The 26,578-nt window shown below is 51.2% G+C and overlaps 1 long non-coding RNA gene across 1 annotated transcript; it reads left to right on the forward strand.

The window, feature by feature from the left end:
* The first annotated feature begins 6,060 nt into the window (after window positions 1-6,060).
* LOC107514188 lies at window positions 6,061-22,960 on the forward strand. Its single transcript, XR_001597720.2, has 3 exons — window positions 6,061-6,434; window positions 15,585-15,675; window positions 22,883-22,960. It is a non-coding gene; the product is annotated as an uncharacterized LOC107514188 (long non-coding RNA).
* Window positions 22,961-26,578: the final 3,618 nt, after the last annotated feature.

Genomic DNA, 26,578 nt, shown 5'->3' on the forward strand with positions numbered 1-26,578 from the left:
TGGGAGATACTACGATCCACTTGCTTTTTGGGAAAACTTTTGTTCACTCACTTAACATCCATTAGGGGGGACAGAGGCAAACAAGACACGCCCAAATCCTGCCTTAAAAGGAGCTCATAGCTCTGGTGAAGAAGATACTCCCCCCACCCACCCAAATGACAATCACGAGTCATAAGAAGTCATGGAAGAGCAGAATCTCAAGTTTCTGAAGACGGATGGAAGGTCCACCTGATCTTGCCAGAGAGTAGGAAGGAGGGCGGGCAGGAAGGCGGATCTTGAGCTGCTGCGTCTTGGGGTCAACGGTTTAATGGAAGAGGAGGAGGGGAGTCCAGACAGAGGCCAGGGTACGTGTGGGCGCGCGCAAAGCACCCACTGCGCGGGGCGGCCGTGTAGACGTCGCAGGCAGCTTCTGCGCACTAGCAGACGGCTCATAATCTTCGTGGCTCTCCGAGACTTCTTTCCTGCTCGGGCATTCATGCCTGTTCGGGGCCGATCCCAGCTCCATGCCACAGTCTGTTGGTTCTGACACAAAGGCTCAGGGGACAGGCCCTGTCTGGGGTTTGAATTCTTGCGGACGAGGGGGAAGAGGGACAGCAGAGCCGGGTGATGGCTCTTAGAGCTGCGGCTCAGCAACAGGCCGCATCGGTTCCGCTCTCATTTCATTGGTCAGAACGTGTCATGTGACAAACCCTGTGCTGGTGGATGGGCTGCTTAATAGGATTCCTCCTGAGGGCCGGGCCTGGGAAGAGGGGACCTTGAACAGTCTGAACGAATTATTTTATCCACCACGGTACCCCATATTTAAAACTGGACAGAGTTCACAGGAAAGTCCGGATTTCTAGGCTTTCTTGACCAAAAATAAAAACACTGGGAATGTGGGGCTCTGTTTCTACATGCTGAGAAGGGGCGGGAGCCGAGCTTCATCTTCAATTTTTAGACCGAGGAGTGCTTCCTACCGGGGTGCCACGGTCCCCACACTGCGTTTATGTTACCTGCCGGGATTATGCCAATGAGTCTGTGACCTCGGGGCCCCAGGCAGCCATGGAGGACACAGATGCAGGAGAGAGGTGACTGGATCAAATTCACTTTTCAGACAGTTTAATTTGGGGAGTCCGAAGTTAAGGGACACCCCAGAACAGAGCCGGGAACATCAGTTAGGAGGCGACTGCAAATAAGCGCTAATCTAACCTACGAATGTGTCTTTAAAAAATAGAGAGCAGAGCCCCCACCCACTATTACAAATCTGTGGGGCAGCCAGCAAGAGCCCACGGAAGGATGAGGCAGCGGGGGCATCCTGGAGCCAGAATAAATACTGCCTCTGGGAAGCTTGGATTTAAAGAGCGATCCCCATCTTACCCCCCAAAAGAGAAATCTACCTGATTCTCAAGGAACTCAGGCTGGACGCCTAACGGTGCCTCTCGCGGCGCTGGTAGGAAGAGAGACGGCCTAACAGGTGCCATGAAATAGCCACTTCCCTCACCTATTGTTCCCCATCCCTCCCCAGCCTCCCCTCCCTCCCTCCCTCTCCCAATTCACGCCTGGCCTAAATTAAGTTTTCAAAAGGCAGAGAGGCTCCGTGCTCATTTTCACTGAAGAGCACTGAATTCAATAAAACATAATTATTGATTTAATTAAAATAGTTGCTCTGTGAGGAGTGAAGTTTTTTAACAGCCAGCAAGGATGGAAGAGCTCTCATTCATTTTTAGTGTCCCTCCTGAAACAAATCGGACCCGCTTTTCTTTAATAGGCCAGCTCTAAGTGCGGCTTTGAAATGGATCCTCCAGCCATTCATATGCAGTAATTCAACCAGTGAATAAGATGCCTTTCTCATTGGCTGCCTTTCAGGACGGAAAGAGGAGGCACTGTGAGCCCCAAGCCCAGACGAGGGGATGAATAATTCATGGCCTTTCTCCCGGGGGAGGGGTGCCTCTCTGCTTCCTTGTAGTTACATTTGAAAGGCAATGTGAGGCTGGGGGCTATGCAGGGGTGGGGCTCACATCCTCCCTTGATCCAGCTGGAGAGGAGGCGCCCTAGAAAACCAGCAGCCTGCGAGGCAGCTCGACCCTGGTTCCCCGCCACGGGCAAGGTCAGACCCCCGGACAGCTGGGCTCAGGAAAGAAACACCCAGAAGAGGGACAGGCTTTCACCTCGGCACCTCAAGCGGGACCTGTTCGGGCTAAACCAAGGCAGCCCCTCTCGCCTGCACCCTCTCCTTCCACAGCTGCCCCCACCTCAGGCCTGCAGCCCTCGAGGGCACACGGGCACCTCGCTTCCCTTAATGAAAGAGAATAATGGCTCATGGCATCCTTGGAGAAGACATTAATGAGGTGATGACACATTTTTAATTAAATGCCTTATGTAAATTATTAATCTATGCCTGCTGGAAAGATACAGTGCCGTATTATAAACGTGAGACAAAGCAGTGTATATCTGAAGGTGTGTGTACACACACACACACACACACTCTCTCTCTCTCTCTCTTTCTTTCTCTCTCACACTCACTCACTCACTCACTCCCTTTGCTCAGACCCTCCTAAGGCTCCAGGCCTGGCAGCTAGAGCTGCCTTCCCTCACAGTCTGAGTGCTTGTCTCTGCATCTGTGTTTGACGCTGGCCTCAGGCTTGCACCTGGGGCCCGTGGGACTTGTGAGCATCCCCCCACACCTACTTGGCCATGTTTCCACGTGGAACAATGGCGTGCAGGTTTTAAGAAGTTTACGCTGATGATTTTGAGAAGTCACTGGCTAGAGGCCGTGCGCCCACATTGGCTTATGTGCAGACAGTCGGAGACAGTGTCCAGCAGATGGGTCACCTCAGGAGCCACTGCCCGCCCCTTCCCTGTACCCCGCCTTGTCCTGCTTCCCCAGGGGCCTGAGGCAGCTCCTGTACTTGACTCAGGTGACTGGTGCCTCTTGCACTGGGCTCCCAGGTTGTTATAACACCCCCCCCCACCCCCCACCCCCGGTGTCGATGTTGGATGCCGCCAACATGGTCTTAGACTTTTAAATTAAATGAAAACAATTATATTACTCATTAGATAAAACTAGTAGTTACTGAGTACTTATATGCTAAGTGCTATCCTAAGTACAGACCATATATTATCTTTATCAAACCTCACCCCAACTCTTATGGAATACTTGATGATGACGATGATGATGATGACAACGATGATGATAATTATTGCATCCATTTACAGATTGAACAGTCTGCGCCGGATCGAAAAATAGTAAGTAGCAAGTTCTGGTCTTGAATTTTGATTCAAGAAGTTTGATTCCACCATGTTGCTTGCTTAGGACTTTAACCCTAAACCTTTTATTATGATTCCGCACATCACATAAGAAAATGACAGCACGGATAAGTTCACCCGCCCAGCATGCCACAACAAGGAAGCAGACGACAAGATGTCAACCCCAAACGCCAGGATCCACAGCCTAGGTACATACCCGCCACGCTAAGCTGGGGGCAGGAAATTAAGCATTTACATCCCATCCACACCAGTGGAAGGGGAACCAGAAGGCCGTGCACGCCCACAGAGCAGGAGAAGCCAGAGAAGCAGGGTGTCCCGCCCTTCCTACAGTCGTGTGAGACCCCATCGGTATTTCAGGAAAAGCTTCCATCTCTCTATATCACCTAAACTTCATCCTCTCATCCCAAATCTCCGTGAGAATCAAGGACGGAGAATCTACTTCCTGATAAGGAGTCGCCAATTATCACAGAGCACGACACACCAACAACCCAAAGGCAAACATGCTTTTCCGCTCTACGAAAAGCAAACTCTCGCCCACCTACCCGCACTTCCCAGGAGAAGTGCCAGCTCTCCAAACATTCTGAGGACGTAACTGGGGCCAAAGGAAGCCTGGCCGGGCCAGGAGAAGGAGGCGCTGTGGGGACTTTCACCTCAAGTCACATCAACTATATACTAAGTGTGTAATTACCACACATAGGAAACCACATGCCACGACATCTCAAGAGCAAGTGTTATTTTTTTCCCCCATAAATAGAACTATGTCAACAACTTTAAATGGCGTCTGGCCTTTCCTCCTTGAGTCCTATGTGGGAAAGCCACCCTCGAAATGACTCTCCATCGGGGCCACCGACATAAAGAGGAATGGCACCAGAGCACTTATGAACTGCCTGGCCCACGGACGCCAAGGCAGGTGTTCAGGAAAGTGCACATCGCAAAGGATCATTTCGCGTTTCCCTGTCTGCCCAGCCGCATCCTCCAAGGCAGCAGACTAAACAGGCCATTGCTTTATTGAGGTAATGTATGGGATAATAAAAGTTGACAGCCCTGCTGTTTTCCTGTATCAGAGTATGGGGCCGGCAGGGGACAGAATTAAACCCCTGAGACAGCGCTCTCCTCCAGGGTCTTCTGCTGAGAGTGTGAGTCTGCGGGGAACGTCCCAGTTATAAAATAAATAAGTCACAGCCATGTCACGTACGGGATAGGGAACACAGTCAATATTACCGTCATATCTTGGTACAGAATCACGTGGTCGGCCTCGTCACGGTATATAAATGCTGAATAACTATGTTGCATATCTGAAATGAATGTAATATTATATATTAGTGATACTGTAATAATTTTTTTAAATAAATAAATAAAATATCCTTATTCCCCGCTCAAGTTCAGAGCCAACTGGGTGACAGGCTCAGCCAACAGGCAGAGAAGGTACAAACGAGCACATTATGACTGAGGAAGGCCACTGCAGGACTCACGCCTTGGCGGCCCCCTCCTAAGAGCTACGCATGTGACCTTGAGCAAGGTTCTTCGTGATGGTAGCTTCCTCCTCAGAGGCGGGGAGGACAGAGATGTGGTAAGGCTCAAACGAGAAAATGTCCGTCACGTGCTTTCGCACAGCCGCTGGCACGCGGTACATCCCGAACACTGCTTCGCTCCCGTTACTACCTTCTTGCAAACGGAGTCAACACAAACGATGCCGTCGGACCTAAATCATGGGGGGATTCTGCACACACCCCTTCGCAGACGTAGCACAGATCTTGAAAGCCCTGACATTTTAATTTAGGAGTGCAGAGATGACCACGCCCCTTGCGAAGGCAACAAAGTAAATAATAAAACATGAATCCATAATTGTTTTATGATGCTAATTTAACTTTTTATAGACATGCTGTACGTGCAACACCTTTTCAGAGTCTGGGAGTGATTGTTCTTGGATGGTTAACTCATAACCAGACCTTAAACTTGGATTGTGGTCACTGAACTTCAGTTAAACTACTCTGCCATGGTCAGGTCACATCTGGACCGTCTAAGCAAGTTCAAAGGCCATTTCAAGAGCATTATCTCCCAAATGGAGTCTATTCAATGGACCCAACGTAATACACAGTCACGTAACCATAATATGATTCTGACTTCAGTTCAAATGTGTGGTGGTTTGTCCCACACCACCAAGAAGTTCTCTGACACTAGCCGGGTGTCCCATAATTCGACTGAATTCTAACACTCTCTACCCCAAGACAGTATCAGACCTCACAGGTTAAAGGCCCAGTCCCACAAGAGTGCCCACTTCAGATGTCAATCACAGGTCCACGTTGTACCCTGTGTTTCTGACCGACTGGCTGCAAACCAGAGGTATCCAATAACCCCCTCCTGGGGTCCGACTGATTTGCTGAGCTCAGAGAAACGATGTGCTCGACAGGTCACGGCGTATTATCAACGGGTTTAGTAACTCAGGAAGAGCGAGATGGAAGAGAGGCATAGGGCAACGCATGGGGAGGGGGACCGGAAACACAATGGCCTCTGGGAGCGCCAGTCTCCCCCTGCCTCCAGGCGTTCCCCAACCCAGAAGCGCCCCAAACCCCGTCCCTTGGGGGCTTTACCTAGGCGTGATCCATTAAATCATTAGCTACCGGTGACTGATCCCATTGCCAGCCCGTCTCCCTGTCTCGGAGATAGGGGGGTGGGACTAAGAGTTCCAACCCCCTAATCACATGACCGCTCATCCTGGCAACTGGCCCTGACCCTTAAATGGGGTCCAAAAGTCGCCTTGAGAAAATAAAAGACAGTTTCATGGTTCTTATCACTTAAGAAATTCCAAGGGTTTTAGAAGCTAAGCCGGAAATGGGTCCGAAAACTAAATATATATTTATTATTATAAGTTACGATGTGACGCAAAATCCATAAGGAAAGATGTAGGGCAAAAAAGGTACAGGGGCAGGTGGCTTGGAAAAGCTAAAAAGTTGTCATATGCAAGGCAGATTTTCTACTTTTGTGGTATGACCCAGAAATAAGACATAGACTGGAATTAAAAACAAAACAAAACAAACAAACAAAAAAAATTGATGGTATGCTGTACCAAAACATCCATGGGCTGCGAAGTTGGGACGTCAGAGGCTGAACCCTGTTTCCAAGATCTATGAGTGAGACGCCCTACATTCAAATGATCTCCTGAGGATTCGTTACCTGCTACATTACAGGTAAGGAATTTGACACATAGGAGATGTAAAAGTGTCAAGTGACCCATTAAAAGGCTAAGGAGTGGTGATCGCAGTGGCATAATGAAGGAGATTAAAGTTACGTGTTGGCTAAATAAATTATCAGTGGGGCTATTCGGTTATATGCCTCTAAATGCACCCTCTTAAGTAATCTTGGGTAAATTGCTTGGTTTCTTTGATTTTCCTGGAGTTGTTGTTCTACGATATGGGGATATCATTAAGATTTGCCTTAGCAAGCTTTTGTGGGGCTCAAGAGAAACGTCGAAAGAAGAATAAGATGTACGGAGATGTTTTGTAAATAATAGAGAGCCGCATGAGCATTGGATATTGTTTTTAAGAACGTTCTAATTATTAGAACTGTCTGCAAAGGAGTTCGGGTCTGAGAGATGGGAGAGAGAGTTCCCTGTCTCAGGAAGTGTGGGGGTTGCGTTTACTCTGTTGTAAAGAAGAATCGAATATTGAATGAAATAAGTCTATTAGGCTGGGTTTCTTGGAACAACAACAACAAAAAAGATTCTAAGGTTTTCACGCAGGAGGCTTATTGCAAGCACTCTGGAGGACATGCTATTAAAGAAAACACTCTTCATGATGCGTGTTAAAGAACAGTAAGGAGGCTTTGTGTGAAGGTGGCTGCTGCGGCAGGCTTCGCCGTAGGGTAGGGGATGGATCAGGCTCAGCTCCGGAAACAAGGAAAAGTGAGGCCTTTATTGCCAAGGGGCAGGGAGGGGTCAGCGGAAATACTGGGGGTAAGGGGACACCCTGGCCAAACTGACCTAAGCAGGGGTCTTGCCGAAGGCAGGCCGGGGTGACCAGATGTCACCGGGGGGGACACTGGAGGGTGAGAACCTCATCGGATATCAAGAGTGATCATATATTGGGGATGGAAGATTCTGGCTAAACCCACTTAGCAGGAGTCTAGCCAGAATTGGACAAACGCACAACACAGGAGGCTGGACGCTGAGGCCGTGCTGGGAAGTGCGTTCAGACGGGTCTGGCCGAGGAGAGGATCTGTCCCTGGTGACGGTAAGGGGCGAGGGACCGGGCAGAGCGAGAACGATGCTCGCTCGTGCTGAAGTTACAACAGAGGGCACACTGGAGCCGGGAGGGCCCTGCGGAGCTGTCGCAGGTGACCGAGGGGGGTGGGCTTTGTGCCTCCACATGGACCGGTCACTGGCTGCAAACTCCCTCCAGGAGAGGGGTGGGGTGGGGTGGGGGGGGGCAGCTCCCTCTGGAGAGGCGACGGGACTCAGCCCGGAGCCCTCCGTGGCCCACAGCCCAGCACTGTCACTCTCGCCCTTAGCAACACTTGCGACAGTGACAACAATAACACTAACATAACGAATTCACATTGATCGACTGCCTTCTGTACACCGAGTTCTGTGCTGACCCTTCTCACGCAGTATTTCGTTAAAGCTTCACACGCACCCTCGAAGGCGGTTATTACTGGGTAGGTTTACAAGTCACTGCTACATTACAGGTAAGGGATTTGAGAGTCGGCGAGGTTAAGACACTTATTTGCGCTAACGCAGGTGGACAAAAACAGCTTCAGAATTTGAAATGGGCCCATCCGACCTCAGAGCCTGGGCTTCTGGTGTTCCAGAAACTATCATACTGGCCAAAGGCCTACCCTGCTGCTCTAAGTGTTGGGCACGTGACACACGATGTCGCGACTCTGCCGGGCAGAATCATGCCCTCCGCTTCCCAGACGAAGACCTCGACACTCAGACATCTCGGGTCCATTGTAAAACATCATCGCGACTGGATTCAAAACCAGATCCATCTAACTCCCAAATCCATGTGCTTCCCCACGAGACACCCATCGACCTAAAAGGACCAAGTTTTGCATCCAGGGAGTGGCCTATGGGATAGGCCAGGGTTTATCCTCAGGGCCCAGAGAGGGTTGAGGGAATAGCAAAAACAATCGCCGAGGGTCACATGACTTCCTGTGGCTGAGGGCTGTCAGGACCTCTGGTCCAGAGGTTTGGAGGAACCGGCCACGAGAACAGACGGGGACTCTCCAGTCACTGGGGAGCTAAAAACCAGAGGCCGCACACAGCTAGAACGTGCTTTCCCTGAGTCACCATCACCCCCTGTGAGCAACTGCCCAGGAAAGAGAGGACGCTACGTCTCCCCCTCTCCTCATCACGATAGAATTACATTCTCCTGGGACTAAGAAAAGCAGGGACCTCTTGAGACCTGGGTCTCTACGTGCGAGCGAACCAATTGCCAGTTCAGTTCCTTAGCTGTGGGAGCGCAGCGCCCTTGGGAATTTAAAAAGCTCGAGCCCACCCTCGCCTTCCACAACCTTACGTGTGCATGGCCGAGGCCACTGGGCGGAGGCAGGGAGCAGAGCGGTAAGAGCTCGTTCGGGAGAGCACCGAAGCGTTCCCAAAGCTCCCCAGCCCGGCTGGCATGCAAGATCTGAGCGGCCGGCCCCATTCAGCCCACAATTCCCGCCATCCCCGCCTTGCCCTATTACGGATTTACTGAAAAAAAAACATCAGTTTCAGAGAGAAGTAGCCGCGGTTTCAATGCTGCCTCAGCTGTGTGGACTTGACGTGTTTCTTAACCTCTCTGGGTTTAGCTTTTCACACCTATAGATGAGAGCAACGAGAGCGATGTTTGTAAAAGTGCCCGGAAATGCAGGCCCTCAAAACCCAAAGACAACGTGAGTTTTTGCCCCCTTTCCCCTCCTCCCTCTCCGTTTCACTCAAATAATACAGACCTAGGTACAATTGGCACAAAAAGGAGAGATTCCAACACAAACCAAGACGGAGTAGAGAAAATAAATCTAACGTGTTGTCCACCTGTGTTCTTTGATATCAGGAAGACCTTTCCAATTTTATTCAAAGCCCTGGGAATTTCTCATTCTAGTTCGACAAGTATCAGTCAGGCATCCGAGGTGCAATGATAGGTCCTGGGATGCCAAGGCAAAGAAGGCATCACTGTCAAGATGCTCGCCCGAGGACCAATACGGATGCCTGTGTCCCCTTCGGTCCTTGGATGGAATTCGGAAAGCATCGAAGCCTTCACGTCACTCCCCAGAGGGCTGTACATGACCATCGCTTCATAATTCGTCGAAACCAAGCTAAGTAGATTCAAATGTCTAGTCCTTCTGTCCACACAGTGTTTGTGTTTCCGAGAGTGCCACACTGGCACGGAGGCCTAACTAAACTAACGCAGCGAATGCCGATGATTCTCCAGGGACTGGCTTCGCACGTCGGCAGGCCTGTGGGAGCCCCCTGTGCGCTCCCCGACTTGTGGGAAAGAACAGAGATCTGTGTTCGTCCTGGAAGGACCTCTCACGTCCACACTGGCTGAAGCAGAATGCCGTGGTTTAAACATAGGTCCTACTGAGAATTTGAGGAAACGGTGTCCCCATGGCCCCCAAAGGAGAGAAAACCAATTAAAGCGAAAGTCATTATGATATTCCAAATATGGGCCAAGTCAGGTCCCCTGAAACCTACTAACCTATTAACTACATGTGCTAGAAATCTGCCATCTCTCAGGAAAGTGAGTCTACTCTGGAAGTTCTGGACGGGGAGGGATCTCAACAGGGCCATCAAGAGACTCCTGTAAGTGGGGAAGGGTCTGTGAGTTCCGGTGGGCGGGAAGAGAGAGCAAAGAACCGAAACTTATGGAGTATTTATGAAAGACCCTTGCTGTTAAAAAAAAAAAAAATTAAGAGGAAGAAAAAGAATAACGCAGAAGAAAAAGGAGGAAGGAGAAGAGACAGTGAAGGGAAGGTCGACGCCGAGCTCCTAGTGCACGGGAGGCATCGTCCCGCTGCGTCCTGCAGGTGATCTCACCTGTGCTGTCATGCCCGTTTGACGGAAACGCATCCACGGAACCACCTGCCCAAGGCCACGCAAACTGGAAAACGACTGGACTCCAAAGTCACCTCAGCTTTCAATGCGACCACTCGGGGACAGGGTTCATTAAAGGCTGTTTTTGTAGAACGCATAGTCTTCCACAGGTGTGGTGTGTGGGATGCGGTGGATGCTTCTTCCACATCCAGGCTGCTTCATCTACACCCCATGCCAAGTTGTTCTTTAAAGCCAGTAGAAGGCGGGAGAATCTTCTTTGGGATTCAACACTGTGAAAGATAATGGGGCCATCAGGCTGCCCGGCAGAGACACCTGAGCACCTGGCCCCTGGGACTGAGCCTCGGGCTGTAACCTGGAACAGACACCGTCTATCGCAAGCCGGGGCGGCGCCCTCAGGGAACTTACAACCTCGTGGAGGGAAATACACTATAACTTCAGTGAGAACCAGGTGCTCCAAAGAAAAGGAGCCAGGTAACAGGCGACAGAGTAACTGGTGGGGAGAAGTGTAGCTGCTTGAAATAGATCAAAGGATACCGGGGTGGGGTGGGGTGAGGGGCAAATTCTGGGCAGAGGAAACAGCAACTGTAAAGAGGGAAAATCAAGAAAATCAGTGTGTCCGAGCATCAGGGGTAAATGTTTGGACAGGAATTTGAGGCCCTGCCTATCTGCAAACTGGCTCCATGGGCGTGGAAGTTACTTCTCTGGGCGCACGGCGGAACTAGGGTTCTCAGCCTCTCTTGCAACTGGGTGTGTGGTCGTGTGACTCAGCTATAGACAATGGATGGTGAGCTAAAGCGCTGGGCACTTCTCCCTCCCACCACCACCTAGCAGCCCTCCAGGTTCCCCCCACCTGCCAGCTAGCGGAAGTCAAGCCCAGTGAGCTTGGAAGCCAGGTGTAAAGGTGTCGGAGCTTGGCTGACGGAGGTCGACCTTTACTACACTCCGCGTAACAAAGACATTTAAAGGTGCTTAACTGACCCACACCTTTCCTCCTAACTCCGCAGCACCATCGGCAGCCACGTGGACACGGCCTTGCATTTGTTATCAGACCCATTTGAAAAAAAAAAAAAAAAAAACACCATATATTAGCCGTGCACCTTCCACGTGCTTGGTGAAGTGAGAGACACCGAGGACGCAGAACTCTGCACGTCGGATTCCTGCCCTCCGAAGTGCTCACCGTGGAAGTCACAGAAGCGAAGACAAGGAATTGCGCCACGGGATAATCGCCGTAATTGGAAAATGGGGGAAAATAAAAAAAAAACAGTATGGGAGGAAAGAGGACATGGTTGTGGACTCTGCCTGGAGGGCTCGAAGACGGCTCCGTAGGGAAGGTAACAGCTGATTTGGGTCTTGAAGGATAGGTAGGCGTTTTCTTAAAGGAGAGGCAAGGCAATTCAGTAGAGGAAATGACACACACAATAAATTACGGACCCACGTCCTTGAAATGCGAGGAAGCCAGTGATCAACTGTATCAGACGTGTAGTTAATGTTTAATATCCACGGTGATCCTTTAAGCCCCTAGAAAGTAGTAAGAGATGCCTTCAATTTGTTTTGCATTCCTTAAATTCTATGCACATGGTAAGAAGGAAGATGGGATAGAGGGAAGGAGAGAGAGAGAAATGGAGGGAAGAAGGGCGAACAATTTAGTGCAAATATCTGCAGGCCAGGGCTGGTCTCCTGGCTGAACGAGAACGTTCGGGGTTCGCCTGAGTTTTATTTACCCCATGTCTGTGTTCCTTTCACACCATCTGACAGCTGTTGGAGGCCATTTTACTCACCATTGGAAGCATGATTAGGCCTGAAATGCACACTATAAATCGTCCCGATTGCTTAGTAACGTTGGATTTAATGCACAGCACATTTTATTCGTGTTGCAACATTATGTATTTAGAGTTGTCATTGATTTTTATTGAAAGGGGCACTTTTATTACAAGTGCACGATGCCAGCAAAATAGAGCCCTCCCCCTGCCGGAGCAAATTCAGGTTAATTTGCTACAAGTGCTCGTGAAAAGCCCAGATTGAGTTCTCTGCCTTAGGCTACTTCCCTCCCCAGTGACGCCTCATCCACGCACCTCCGCGTGGAGGGTTGGGAGGAGGAATGAAGAGCATTCTCACCTGGACCAGGACAGGTGCCCAAAACACAGAGAGCATGTCTGGTCCTTGACATGATTTTTGATCATAAAACTCATGAATAAATGACTCCAGGTGCAAGTTGGCCAAATAGGTCAGGAGATGAAAGACGGTCTCTCAGACACCGTGGTTTTCTTTCTTCTCCATCGAACATGCGCCTACGAGAGCAGACCAAACCTGGGACTCCACGTCACAACTTCCTGCTGCTCCGGTCGTCTTCAGAACCACCACGGGGCACAGCTACTAGGCTTCCCTCCCCTTTCTCTCTCGTTTTTCCTGGACCCGCAAAACCTTCCCTCATAGTTTTGAGACGATGGAGTATCAATCCAATACGGCAGCCACTAGACACGTGTGCCTATTTCGATTTGATCACGATTTTTTTTAGACTGAAAATTCAAGTCCTCGGTCACTTTAGCCACATTTCTAGTGCTCGAAAGCCACACATGGCCCCCTCAAGACCGCAGAAATACGCGCCCACCTTGCTCGCACGACATATCCCGCGCCCCCCCCCCCCGTTTTACCCCCTTCCCACAGCCCATTTCTACAATTCATGCCCACACCCCCACAGTCTTTGACGTCCTCTGGCCTCTTCCCCTGACACTCGGCCCTTCCAGCTTCCAATTTACAACCTCTGACTCCAACCCCATTCCCGCGCACCCTTGCGGCCTTGCCTTCACGTTCACTGCTTCGTTCACTCATTGATTCCTTCACACGAGATTTGTCGAGTACCAAGTAAGCAAGCAGCACTTGCTTGCTCTGTGTCAGGGACGCAAAGGCCAAGAAGGCTCCATCCTGTCCCCTCAAGGGCATCACGATCAAGCCAAGGGCACTAATGATAACACTAATTCTTATGGAACGAGGATTCACAAGTCAAATCATGTCATTTCCCTGCTTCCATACCTTCGGTAGGCCACCATTTACCAAAGTGAATGTTAAAAATATTTGCTGTGAATTATTCAATCTGTGTACACACCTTCAGGGACTAATCTTCTGCATACTTCATGCACGGGGAGCAGAAAAATATCACTGACTTCTGTGCATTAGGAATATCGTTTCTTTTAAACTCTTATACGCTGACACAACTAGATGCCGAAAGCTACAACGTGGAAGAGAGAAAGCTTTCAAAACCCAGCACGCCCTCTGGGCTCAACTTATTCAAACCACCTCTGCGAGCAGCCCACGCATTGGCCTTTCTCATGCCCCTCGGCCTCCTGGGAAGAACTGCACGCTTCCCTCTTCCAAACAGAACCCTGATGCAAAGAGACAGTTAGTGTCCAAGGACTTGACTTGACCTCAAAGCCCAAACTCCCCAGCCTGCACCCAAGGACATCCCCAGTAAGGGGGCCCCAGCCTCCCTTCCCAGGTACATTTTCCTCAGTGTACTCTGCTCCAGCCTGCTTTCTTTCTGGTCCACAGGTAAGTCATGCTTTCACAGGACTTTAAACTTGTGCACATGAGACCCCTCTGCTGGAATCCCCCCTCCTGTGCCTCCTGGACAAGTCATTCTCCACTCAAGACCAAGGGACATTTCCTCGGGGAAGACCACCCTGATCCTGCATCGGAATTAATTCTTCTGTCGCCTTTCTCATGTAGTTTTAATGCAACTTCGGGCTAGATTCTTAAAATTATTTTTGGATTATGAATCCTTGAAACCGATGAAGGGAGTAGATCGATCCTTCTCAGAAAAATGCTGGTAACCGCACAAAATTTTTCAAGCATTTTTAGAGTGCTCAGGGATCTGCTGGGTTCGTCTGTGGACCAAATACAAATTCCTCCTCTCATCGTTTTTTTTTTTTTTTTTTTTTTTTCCCCATCAGTTGCTATCACTAACATCTATGCTGGCAGAAGATGCTGGATGATTGGATCTAACGTGCCTTGCAAAAGCTGTCACTACGAAAAAGTGGTGGGCGGGGACATTCAAATGACTTTGGCTCTGAGTGGGACGAGAAGTGTTTTCCGGGCCAAGCGTCCCTACGATAATTCTCCCCTAACACTCAGAAACTCTTCGGGGCTCTATGGACCCACGCGCGACACATCTGAAACCAAATGCGTGGAGTTTTCCCTCACGCCGACCGACTCTCCAGCTCTCCGGACACTAACTGGGTGCCCTAGAGTTCGACTCTGACACGAGGTACCCGGAGCTGGTGTAGACTCCACAGGGTGTCGGGCTCCGTCCCACAGGACTGCCCTCATTTCGGATGCCAGTCACGGGGCTCAGTCCCCAGGCTGCCCACATGTCTTTCTGACTTGGCCACAGAATCAGGGCATTCCCACAAGCCCCCTTTTCAGGTTCGAGAATGTGCTCGAACGGTTCACGAAACTCCCTTAAACGCTTTCCTTTCCTTCCTGTTAGTTGCTTCTTATAAAGGATGTGAATGAACAGCCACATGAAGAGACACATATCACAAGGTCTTAGAAGAGTCCTGAGCACAGGAGTTTCTGTCCCCACAGAGCTGGGGTACATTACCACCCCAGCACATAGATGTGTCCTCCAAAGCTCCCCAAACCCGCCAACTAGGGTTTTTATGCTGGTTTCACTACATAGACACTAGTGATTAAAGTACTGGCCATCGGTGACTAGCTCATTCTCTAGCTTCTCTCCCCATCTACGACGGTGGGAGGTGGGGCTGCACGTCCCAGCTTTTAATCAAGGAGAGCCCCCCACGGGCTTGTGGGAAGTTTTGAAAGCTGCAGGGAGCTGTATCAAAGTCCACTGACTCTGCTGATGGAGACCGAGGATGAATCTGCTGTTGGCTGCATCACCGGATTCCATCAAGGCCCAGCTGGTCAACCAGCTAACCAGGCTCACTGGACCAAATGCCCGATGCTTCCTGTGCCTTCTTGCCACGTCCAAGAAAGTGTCTTCCCCAGTGGGACGCAAGGTCCATCTCCTCCTGGCCCAAAGCCAGCGTGTCTGACTTGTACTCTATCCATCTTTTATGTTCTTACCCAGACTATTTTGTGCTAGAAAGAGGGCAGGGGCGGATGGAGGCTGAGGAGCCCCCTCCCTCCCCTCTGGATGACTCCTCCAGCCGGGCTTGGCTCCGGTCCACATCACAGACGAGTGCCGGAACTCACGCTGGGAGGGAAGAAGGGATCTGCTCTCTCGCTTCCAACGGCTTGGCGGGTTGTGTTTACTGGCCCGTTAATTACCTGTCTGTGTGTCTTTTAACAGTCTCGGTCCTGGAAAAGAAGCTGCAGACAACGACTCCGGTGTGACTCTTCAGGGTGATGGAGATGACGAAGCTGTCCAGCTCCAGAGAGCGGTAGGCGGGGCGGCAAGGCTCTGATGTAAAGCACAGAGCAATTAGCAGGGAGATTTACCTCCCTGTCTTAAAAGCATTTTTATTACTTAATCAATCACGGGCAGTTTCTAAACAAGGCTGGGGTATTACAAGGGGCCGTAAATCTTTCCCATTTGCTTCCAGGAGAAAGAACGGGAAAAATAGACATGACATGCCAGAAGGGACATGATATCGGTTAAAACAAAAATGGAACCCAAGTCACTTGGGAAACAGGAAGGGGGCAGGAGGTAGCCACAGGGTCACAGAGGGCCCAGCGAAGGAAGGGGGTGGTCGGGGGCAAGGATTTGGTCCTGACCACAGGTCCACGTTCAATTCCACCTCTCCCCACACACGCGGAGAAAGGAGAGAGGAACACGAAACGAAAGAGGTGCCCAAAGCAGCCGAGCGGACCTTCCGCGTCGCACTTCGTGACAGGTGGCTTCCTCGCCAGGGCCCGCCTGGCTGGGCCTCCGTTTCCTCATCCGTGAGCTGAGAGGGCTCAGCCTGGATTGCATCCAAGCGCTGCTCAGTCCGGACAGCATTTCAGAACCACCAGGGGAGTGCTTTACAAATGCCAATGAAAGCGGACACTCTGAGGCTGAGCCGGATGGTCTTTAACCGCGCCTCGTTCCAGCGTGAACACACGTGCTGAGACGCGTTTAAAAATGAAACGCTTCAAAACCATGCAACAGGGAGCTCAGCTTGTACCCACGTAGCCACTGCTTCCTAAATCCTGCAGACGCTTCCTAAGCCCTTCTGTGTTCTACAGCCTGGGCTAGGCCCACGGAAACACATCTTGCTGTCCCATCGTGGTGCTCCAACGAGAAACGTCCAATGAGAAACGTCCCATTGGCTCCTGTCAACCAGAGAAGCATTTCCTGGAGGCCATGGTCAGCAGGCGTGGCTGCTGGGAACTGCCGTCCACACACAAACTGCCCGGGCCTTTCGGTGCTGTTGGTTCACTAGTCCTCGGTCCTCCAAACCTCTCTGAAGAGTACTGTGGAGGAACGATTCTTCCCTCACAGGACTGTGCTGGGCAGAGGGGGCACCCAGACCCTATTTGATTAGCTCCTCCATCACCACATGGAACTGGCACCAGGTGATTTTGAGAGCCAAGAGAACGAACCCAATTGAAGGGATGATGGATCTGTTGTACACATTTCCTTGGGCCCATGATGGACCTGTCCCTAAAGTCGCCACTTAACACAGTAACATCTGGGTCCCTCCAGAGAGGTGGCCTAAAGCAAAAGCTGTACTTGGCCTACCCCTTGCCCAGTCCGACGTCAGCTTCTTCTCTTAAGAAAAGAGTGTCGTTCACCTCCCAAATTTGACCCAACATATTCTGGTTTGATGTCCCGCCCCCCCCACCCCGCTCTCTACCCCTAATTTTACCTAAGACCTCAGACTAGGAGGAAAAACATATTTTCTTCTCTCAATGCAATGGAATTAAGGTCAAGTTCAAATGTGCCCATCTACATAAGGTTTTCCTTTTTCTTTTGAACCCTTCCAGCATTTATCTGTCTCTTATATGGATCAGTTCGTCTTGACTTTAATTACAATGTTTGTACCAAGGCATTTTTGTCTGCTAGACTACTGATTCTCTATTGCAGTAGAAAGAAGCAGCTTTGGGAGGCGCATAGATCCAATCCCAGTTCCTGCCCTTAGTACCCATATATTCATCTATGAAGATAATTAAGACCTACTTCACGGCATTGGTGGAAGAATGAGATGGGAGGCCACACGCTCAGTCTCTGAGCTCAGAACCCCTGCTACGGCCCAGGGACCGGCGAGCACGTGACAGTTTTCTGGTCAACGGAACAAAGGGGAGGAAGAGATTTCGGCCAGACGGTGTGAGGGAGGAGACGGAAGCCGGGCCAGCATCAGCGGTGGGAGGGGGCAGGGCAAGCCGGCAGGGCCACGACCACAGTGGCTGGGTGAGTGGGCACACTGCACAGGCCTCCGGGCGTGCCGGCCTTCCTCACGCCCTCCCCGTGGCCAGGCGTCCGCACTGCGGCCTCCGGCAACCTGAAGCACCGCCCAGCAACAGCCGCGGTGACCGGGCTGGTTTACAGCACAGGGAGCTTTGTAAAGTGCTCAGGGAGACCTGTACAAAGGCCAAACAATATCGCTTCCAGGAATTTATCTTAAAAATGATCAACAATACAGAGAAAACACTATCAGTGGGGAAGAAAAGGCAAACGGGGCTGGTATAGTAGTCAGGAGAGTTCTCCAGAGAAACAGAGGCAATACGATAGATACAGATACATAAAGTTGTATAGATAGAGATAGAGATAGAGATAGAGAAGGAGAGAGAGAGAGAGAGAGAAATTATATAGATAGAGAGAGAGAGATGGATGGATGGATGGATGGATGGATGGATGGATGGATGGATGTAAAGAAAGAGACAGAGAGAGAGACAGAGACAAAGAGGTAGAGAGTTAGAGAGCTATTCTAAGGAACTGGCTCGGGAGACTCGGGTGGGCGCTGGCAAGTCTGGAGTCTGTAGCTGTAAGGCGAGAGCTGGAGCTGGTGCAGCCTTCGGACTGAGTCCCACAGGGCAGCAGGCTGGGAACTGAGACCAGGTTTCTGTGCTGCAGTTTAGAGAATCCCCTCCTTTGGGGGAACTTCGGTCTTTGCTCTGAAGACCTTCAAGTGATCGGATGAAGCCCACTCACCTTACGGAAGGCAGTCTGCTTTATCCAAAGTCTACTGAGATGCACGTCTACCGTATCTTAAAAAATACCCTCACGGCGACATCTGGACTAGTGTTGGACCACGCAACTGGGAACCATTAGCCAAAATGACATAAAATTAACTGTCACAACCGGAACCCCAGCTGCAGCCCCCCACTGCCCTCCTGTCCGGTAGGGAGAAGAATTTGGAAACGAGGAAGTCCCTCGTGACAAACAAGGGTGCCAGCTCCCATGGCCACCTCTCTCCATGAAACAAGGGTGTCGAATCCACAGGCCGGAAGACGATGCCTTAAGCTGAAGAGAAAGACACTTAACCAGGAGGCCATGTCTTGACACACACCCCACAGCATCAAGAGGGCCACGCCATGCCGTCTTCTTTAAGGAAATATCACAAAGTGTTTTTCCACCCTGATGAGTTTGGACCTGCTGGGTTGATAAAATGACCATCACTGGTTTCCGCCATTTCAATGCCTAATAAGAACAAATGTGCCCAAGCACTGTTCACTGGTTCGACCACGCTGGGGATTTTGAGAAATGGCTCCTTTATATTTTCATTTCATAGACTTTTATGCTGCACAGTGAAAAATGGAAATGTGCTGCTTCGTGGTGCAAAACTTGCCAGCCAAGGAGAAGCCTTCCCCCAGGTAAGCAGGATCCTGGACAAAGCTGCCGGCTGCAGCCCCACCTGTCCCCCGAGCCTCAGCTCTGCCGTGGATGAAACCGCCTCCAGTTTCCCGAAGCAAGAAGAAAGCACATTGGGATTTTTTTGTTAAATAGATTCAAATCAGTGACTGTGGTCCGATCTAAATCTTATCTTATTCTACTCATTTCATGGCAAAAAAAAAAAAAAACCAAAACAAGTAAGAACTATATAAACACTGAAGGACTGCACTGTTTTAAAGGATGTTTAAACCCGAAGGGACTTTTAAGACCTACCCATAATAGGGTGAATTCTCTGGAGATCAGGAGTGGGAAATGACTGGTCTAGTCATCACCTGGTCCTAAAACCAGAACCACCAGATTCCCAATCCACTGGTCAGCCTTTCCTTCCTTCCTTCCCTCCCTCCCTCCCTCCTTCCCTCCTTCCCTCCCTCCTTCCTTCCTTCCCTCCCTCCCTCCCTCCTTCCCTCCCTCCCTCCTTCCCTCCTTCCTTCCTTCCTTCCTTCCCTCCCTCCCTCCTTCCCTCCTTCCTTCCTTCCTTCCTTCCCTCCCTCCCTCCTTCCCTCCTTCCTTCCTTCCTTCCTTCCCTCCCTCCTTCCCTCCTTCCTTCCTTCCTTCCTTCCCTCCCTCCCTTCCTCCCTCTTTCCCTCCCTCCCTCCTTCCCTCCTTCCTTCCTTCCTTCCTTCCTTCCTTCCTTCCTTCCTCCCTCCTCCCTCCTTCCTTCCTTCCTTCCTTCCTTCCTTCCTTCCTTCCTTTCCTCCTTCCTTTCTTTCTTCCCTACCTCCCTCCCTCCTTCCCTCCCTCCTTCCTTCCTTCCTTCCTCCCTCCCTCCTTCCTTCCTTCCCTCATTCCTTCCTTTTTTGTCCATATTTTTAGCACAAAGAATTTTAAGCACACATTGTGCTAGTCATGGTTTCCGGTTACGAACAATAGAGTCCGCTTCACCTAATTTAAGTGGAAAAGGACATTCTTAAAAGGTTAGCTTAGAGGGAGATGAAGAAGCAGACTAGATGCTCAGTGTCCAGAAGTGTCACTCGAAATATAAGCTGCAGGTCTGGCCAGATGTGAAAACAGCCCCCACGGCTGCTTCCCGAGCACTGAGGTTCAACGGAACACTAAGAACTTGACCTCATTTCTCATCGTCCATGCCCTGAGCATCCAAGGCCCCCGGCACGTCCGGAGTCCAACGCGGCGGGCTCCAAAATCCAAACACGTGGCGACCACCAACTGCCAGTCTCATTTTCCATGCGTCACTCACGCTGAAGTGTCACAGGCCGGCATCCTAGCTGCAAGGGATGCCAGGAACATACGCTGTGAACTCTATGCCCCGACCGTGGGCCGTTGCAGATTCAGTCGCTGAGTCAGGGGCTGGGTCCCGACCCAGGCGAGCGGCTGTGCTGGTCCTCTGTGCTCTTGTGTCTCGTGTGACTCTCTGTCTTTCTGGTTGTGAGGTGGTTACGGGCATGCAGAAGGAGATTTACACAAAGAGCGTGCGGCTCTGGGGCTCACTTTTGAATTCTTCCCTGTTTCTTCCTGGAAGAAACCTAAGCTTCAAGACACACGGACACTGTTGCTCTCGGATCTAGGCTGTGTCCAAGGTCTGCCTCGCCTGTGTGTCTAACTCAGACCCTCGGCTCTTTCTCGCCACGTCCAAAGGTCCACGCCCACCAGAAAGAGTTGATAACACAACAGAGGGCACACGATACAGTATTTTCTAGCTAAGGGTTCCACCTTTGGGGAGCCCTGGGATTGCTGAGCAGAACTCATTTGCCTTTTACCTCAAGCTATCTGGAAAGAAGTTCATGGCAAAGCAAATTGCAGACGACCCCTCGACAGGAGATGTCGAAGTGACAGGATGACTTTCGCAGCGACGCGGAGCTCACGACCTAGTTTGAGAAGACGGCCGAACGCCCTGGGAAACCCTCGGTGTGGCCAGCTGCACTCCCAGACGCCACAGTCGACCCGTTTCCCCTCCATCTTCCTTGCTCTCTCTCCTCCCACGGGCCCTTGGTGCTGGGAAGGTGTTATGAGATCGTGTCCCTCCGGGTTATGTGGGCGTCCTCTCCCCCAGTACCCTTGCCAGTGACCCTATTTGGAAATACGATGTAATTAGTTAAGATAAAGTCATTAGCTTGGTTCTTAGCCAACATCACCTGTATCCTTACAAACGGAGACATTTGAAAACAGACACACACAGACCACGTGAGGATGAAAGAGGCAAGAGGTTCAGTGTCCGTAAGCCAGTGAAGACCAAAGGTTGCCAGAAAGCCAGCAGAAGCTAGGAGGGAAACCTGGAAGAGATTCTCTCTCACGCCCCACCCACGCACTGACCTCAGACTGCTGGTTTCCAGAACCGAGAGACAATAAGAAAGCCGCCAAGGTCGTGGCACTTTGTCGTGGCAGCCACGGCAGACGACGGAAGCCAACGGCTTTGACAGTAACGGGGACAGTAAACCCCACAGGCACTCGGGCGGGGAAGGAACAGGAAAGTGGGCAGGTAAAGAGATCGTCAGTTGCACTGGCGTGACTGTAAGGATCGATCCAGAATCCCTGGCTTGGCCTCCTGAGGCCTCCACACCGCACCCCCCCAGACTCTGCGCCAGGCCGTCCCACGCCTGCCCCTCCAAACTCCTCATGGGCACTGACATGCCAGCCCCAGAGACGAGGCTCTGCCCTTCCATGTGCCTTGTTTCCACTGGAGCCACCTTCCCACCCCATTATACCGGAACAAAGCTACTTGTCCAGGAATCCACAGCTCAGCTGCCGCCTCGTCCGTGCAAATATCCCAAAGCCCTCAGCCACGGCGAACGATTCCCTGCTGAGCACCGTCCCCAGGGGCGATTCCTATCGCTCCTCCTCACCCCTCACCCCTTCCCGCCCACCGTGGGAGCCATCCGCTGGCTTCTCTGTCTCCCCCACACGACGCGCAGCACCCGGAGGACGGAGAGCACACTGCGGTCACCCTCAGTGTCCGCACGGAACGGGAGCACGCCGCCAGGAAGTCGGCCCCTCTGTGACTTCAGACCTTGGCGTCGCGCATTCTGAAAGTTTAAAAATACCGCGCCCAAAAACAGATGCTGAACGTCGCAATGTTTGATTCTCCGGGACAAACATTAAGACTTCTCTCAAGACTTTCCTCCTTGTACTCCCCTGAGCAAATGCTGTAAGCTGTCATGACCCTACACATTTTCTGAGATAAACACGGTGTTCTCTCTGAAATACGTGTCGTCAGTATTCTTTCCAAATATCTTTTCTGAAGTTTGGCTCCCGGCCCCAAGGTCCCCCAGCTTCTCCCCTGGTGGGGGCGGGGGAAACTTCCGCCCCACCTCCCCTGCCCAAGGGTCTCAACAATCCTCTTTGCCAGGGATCACAAGGCAAATCTTAGAAGGGGTCCTGAGTTTTCCTCGGGTGTAAATGAAAGCCTGACCTTTCAATGTGTGGGGAGCTGGCTGGGGGGCATGTTCGCCCCCTTACCGGCAATGCAGTTCTTAGGCATGGCGATGTCTCATTTCTGAATCCTAAGTCTGTGGGCCTTTTTCCTACAAACTGTGGGCTGTGCACCATGGAAGTCTAGGGGAAAAAAAAGATGCGTGAGTGAGTGAATGAACTAAGGACAGCTAAAAGAAGAATGAGTTTGAAATCAGAAAGTTTTATAATATATTTAATAACACAGTGGATGGATCGCTTGCTTTTTCTTTTCTTCTAAATGGTTGCTTTTTCCCAAGGAACCACAGTTTCTTTCTCTAAGCCCACCTATTTTGCCCCCATATCCCTCTGTTCTGCCCGCTCGGTGTCACGAAAGGTTAATTGCCATCACAGTTCTTCTTTCTACCCAGGTGGAGAAACTCAACTCAGTGGTGCTGACGTGAGGAAGGCCAAATGCAACTTGAGCAGCCACCAAACCCCATGACATGTTGGAGGACTCCGAATAAGGTAATTATCATGTGAAGAGAAATTTGCCTGGGGGGTAGAAGAATGACAGAGGCAAAATGAGTGAATGTGTCCACTGGAAACACATGTTCACCATGAGCTACTACAAAAGCAAAGACCTCAGCAGCCGACCTGCCCGGGGACCAAGGGATCTCACTCTGGGGAAGAGTCAGCTCCAGCAGGGCCAATGCCTTCAGTTCTCCACACACCATCCGTCCTCGGGGAGCCACGGGCACGACGAAGCCATCCTAGCTCCTGTTACAAAGGCTGAGCTATCACTTTTATCTCTACAGCTCCTTCTCCTTCCGTCTGGTCTTCTTTGACCCCTTCTTTCAAGAGTTAAAACCGCCTTCCCCAGTCCTTGGCTCCTATGCGACGGGTGTTCTGCCGGACGTGGGATATCGAGACAAAATACACCTATGTACACACACACACACACACACACACACACACACACACACACGAGACATACACGTAAAAACACACAACCACACAATCACATACGAACACGCCCGCACAAGTCGACACAGGCATGCGTTCACACAGACACACACATGCACACATGCCCGACTCCCGAGGAGTTCACAGTCTAACGGAACTGTTAGAATTCACCGAAATCATGGCTATAGTGGAGTTACACCCAGAATAAGGTGAGGGTGCAGGAGAGAAGTGAGGCTGGGGGCTCGTTTGCCGGGGAAAGTCAGCTCCACAGAAAAGTCAGGTGCCGAGCTGAAACCTGAAAGGTTTCAGCGGGAAGACAGCAGAGGACAGAAAGGGAAGAGCACAGGTAAGGGGGATGGAGGGGTGAGGTCTCAGGATAAAGCCATCTTGCTTCTGTCGGCCCGGGCCACAGCTAAGCGCCTTCCCCAGATCACTGGGGCTGAAGGAAGAGCTAATAAAAATGACTTCCCTATACGGTTAGAGACCCAGAATCCTGGGAGAGAAGGATCAGATAAAACATGAGCATGTTTGCCCAAGCCCTCCTGGGTGAAGATGTGTGTGTGTCTCTCTCTCTGTGGCATAAGGTCACTCCCACAGTTGCATGGATGAATAAGCCCAGAGCATCACCAAATTAGTCACCAAATAAACAGGGAGGGAGGCAGATAGGCATGCGTCTGGACCATCTGACGGTAAGATAAACGAGCGCGGAGACTAAATCGCTTTCTCTTAAACCTAAGTCATGCTTGACTCTCTCTGTCTGTCACCAGACACACCCAGTCCGTCTGAAGTCCTGACACCAGAAACACACCCCGAATCTCTGCGCATCTCTCGTCTCCAAGGCCATCGCCCTGCACCAAGCCAGCTCCGGCCTGCGTGGAGCCACAGCCTCCTAACAGTCTCCCTTGTTTTCACTGTTGCTCTCTATAAGAAACTCCAGCCAGGGAGACCTCTGAAAACTGTACGGCAGGTATGCCAGCCTTCTCTAAACCACCTCGTAGCTTCTGTTTTACTGATATGGCCGTGGGCACGGCTCTGAAGCCCGGCCCTGGGTTCAGATCTGAGTTCGGATCTTAACTCCCTTGTGCCTCTGTTTTCTCCTCCGTGAAACTGATTCGTAACTGGACCTGTCTCACACGATTTTCCTGAGGATGAAATGAGTTACCGCACGTCCAGGGGCATCGAGCGCGCATTCGCCGATATCACATTTCATTAAAATAAACTCCAATCTCTTTTCCGTGGTCCTTGACTGTTTCTATGATCTTATTCCGATCTACTCTGGTCCTCACTCACTAGGTAATGGCCACACTGACCTTGATCTTTAAACAAACCAAGTCCACTCCGAGCTCGGGGCCTTTGCTGTTCTCTCTTTCAGGCGCCCTTCTCTCCGGATCTCCACGTGGCAGGCTAGCTCCCTCTTGTCACTCAGACAGAAGCGGAAACGTCTCTGTCTCGTCACCATGAGCTTCCGACACACTGGTTTTGTTTGCTGGTTGCCTTCATCGTGTTTATTTATTGGTCTACTTATTGTTCCCCATGCCCCAACCATAAAGGAAGCTTTGTCATGTGAGAACGTGGAGAACAGAGTCTGACACACAGAAGGAACTGAGAATACACGTGCCGGGTGGGTGCATGAACGAATGGGTGAGCGAGTGAGTGAATGAATGAATGAGGGAACCGATGTAGATAGCACCCGGCGAGCGTTTACCGGACACGCCGAAGGGAGCTCTCACCACTCCCGGAAACAGAAGAAACCAAAGTTCGGGGACGCAGCCTCCACCATGTGTGATCGCCCCGTGTGGCAGATGTGACACGTGCCATGTGATCCAATTAGCGTGGCTCTCGAAAGGGCATTATTCTCAGATCTGGTGACACCATCTGTCCCAAAAGCTTTCGCAATTCATGATCGGATCGGCACCAAACCCCATCTGGCAGGCCTTCCAAAGCGACTCCCTCCCCTCGGCTGGGAGCTGGCCGTGTGTGGGCAGTATTTTGACATTTCAGATGAAATGTGAGCTCGACTGGAAAAAAAAAAACGCATAAAGTGGTTCGATGACGGGGACAGGGGAAGAATCCTGTATTCTGTAAATCCTCAGACTCGGACCAGGATGGTGAACGGGGGAAACGTAAGTGTAGGAAAACATGGAGACACTCTGTCCGAAGGGAAACTCCGTTATCTGGTTTCATCTCCCTGATGAAAGGACTCGCTAGGGGCACAAATGCAGAGGGCCTCGAACTAGCCACACGACAAGCTCAGAATGGCGCCGGTCTGTTTGACGAGGTGCTGAGCTGTTTTTCCAGAGATGAGAGACCAAAATCACAACGGACGAAGCATGTGAAAAGGAGAGAACTTCACCCTCCAGCTGCACCAGACCCAAAGTCTAGCCTCCCCAACCCCAACCCCAACCCCACCTCCCCAACACACACACACACAGGGAGCCGAAGGACCAGGATGTAACCGGAACTTGAACGCCAGAATCCTTTCAGGAGCCACGGGTCTGTTGTCCAGGAAGACCCAGTGTTGACGTCACTTTACCACAAACGGCCGAGCCCCAAGGTCGTCCAGTTACGCTGGGTCCCACCGGCACTTCCCCGGAGCCCCTTAAAAACCCTCGGCCTGGTCGCGAGCAGGATGGGTTTCTGAGGTACCACTAGCTTGTCCATCTTCTCCACTGGTGCCTCCTTCACCTCAAACCCTGACATTCTGAGCGTTGGCCTTTTGAAACATCGGGCACGTGGACATTGGTCTGGTGGCAATCTGTCACCGTGCACTGCCACCGTAGCCCACGACACACAGGGCCATGCTATTTCCTGAACAAAACCCAACAGCGGGCTTGAGGAAGACTCTCTCTTTAGCTCCGAGTCGAGCCTGTAAAAGGGAACTTAAATGAACTGTCCGAAATGTCGGCCGTTTGCTCTTTTTCCTTTCTAATTTACTCTTATCTCTAAGCTCTTTCTGGCAAGAACCGCATATTAAACATTCCGGCGTCTCCCCCACCCCCCACACGGCGCCTTCCGCTCAAGCGGCGGACTCGTCCGGGCCTCTTTCTCGTCCCCGTGTGGTTCCGTTCCCGCTGTTTTCCTCCCAGACCCAGCGTCCCCCACGCCCGATAGTGAAAAGTCCTTTTCAGAGCCGTATCTCACTCTCCCAAGATGCTCGTTTG

Source organism: Rousettus aegyptiacus, unplaced genomic scaffold, assembly GCF_014176215.1.
Source record: "Rousettus aegyptiacus isolate mRouAeg1 unplaced genomic scaffold, mRouAeg1.p scaffold_m13_p_14, whole genome shotgun sequence".
NCBI lineage: Eukaryota > Metazoa > Chordata > Mammalia > Chiroptera > Pteropodidae > Rousettus > Rousettus aegyptiacus.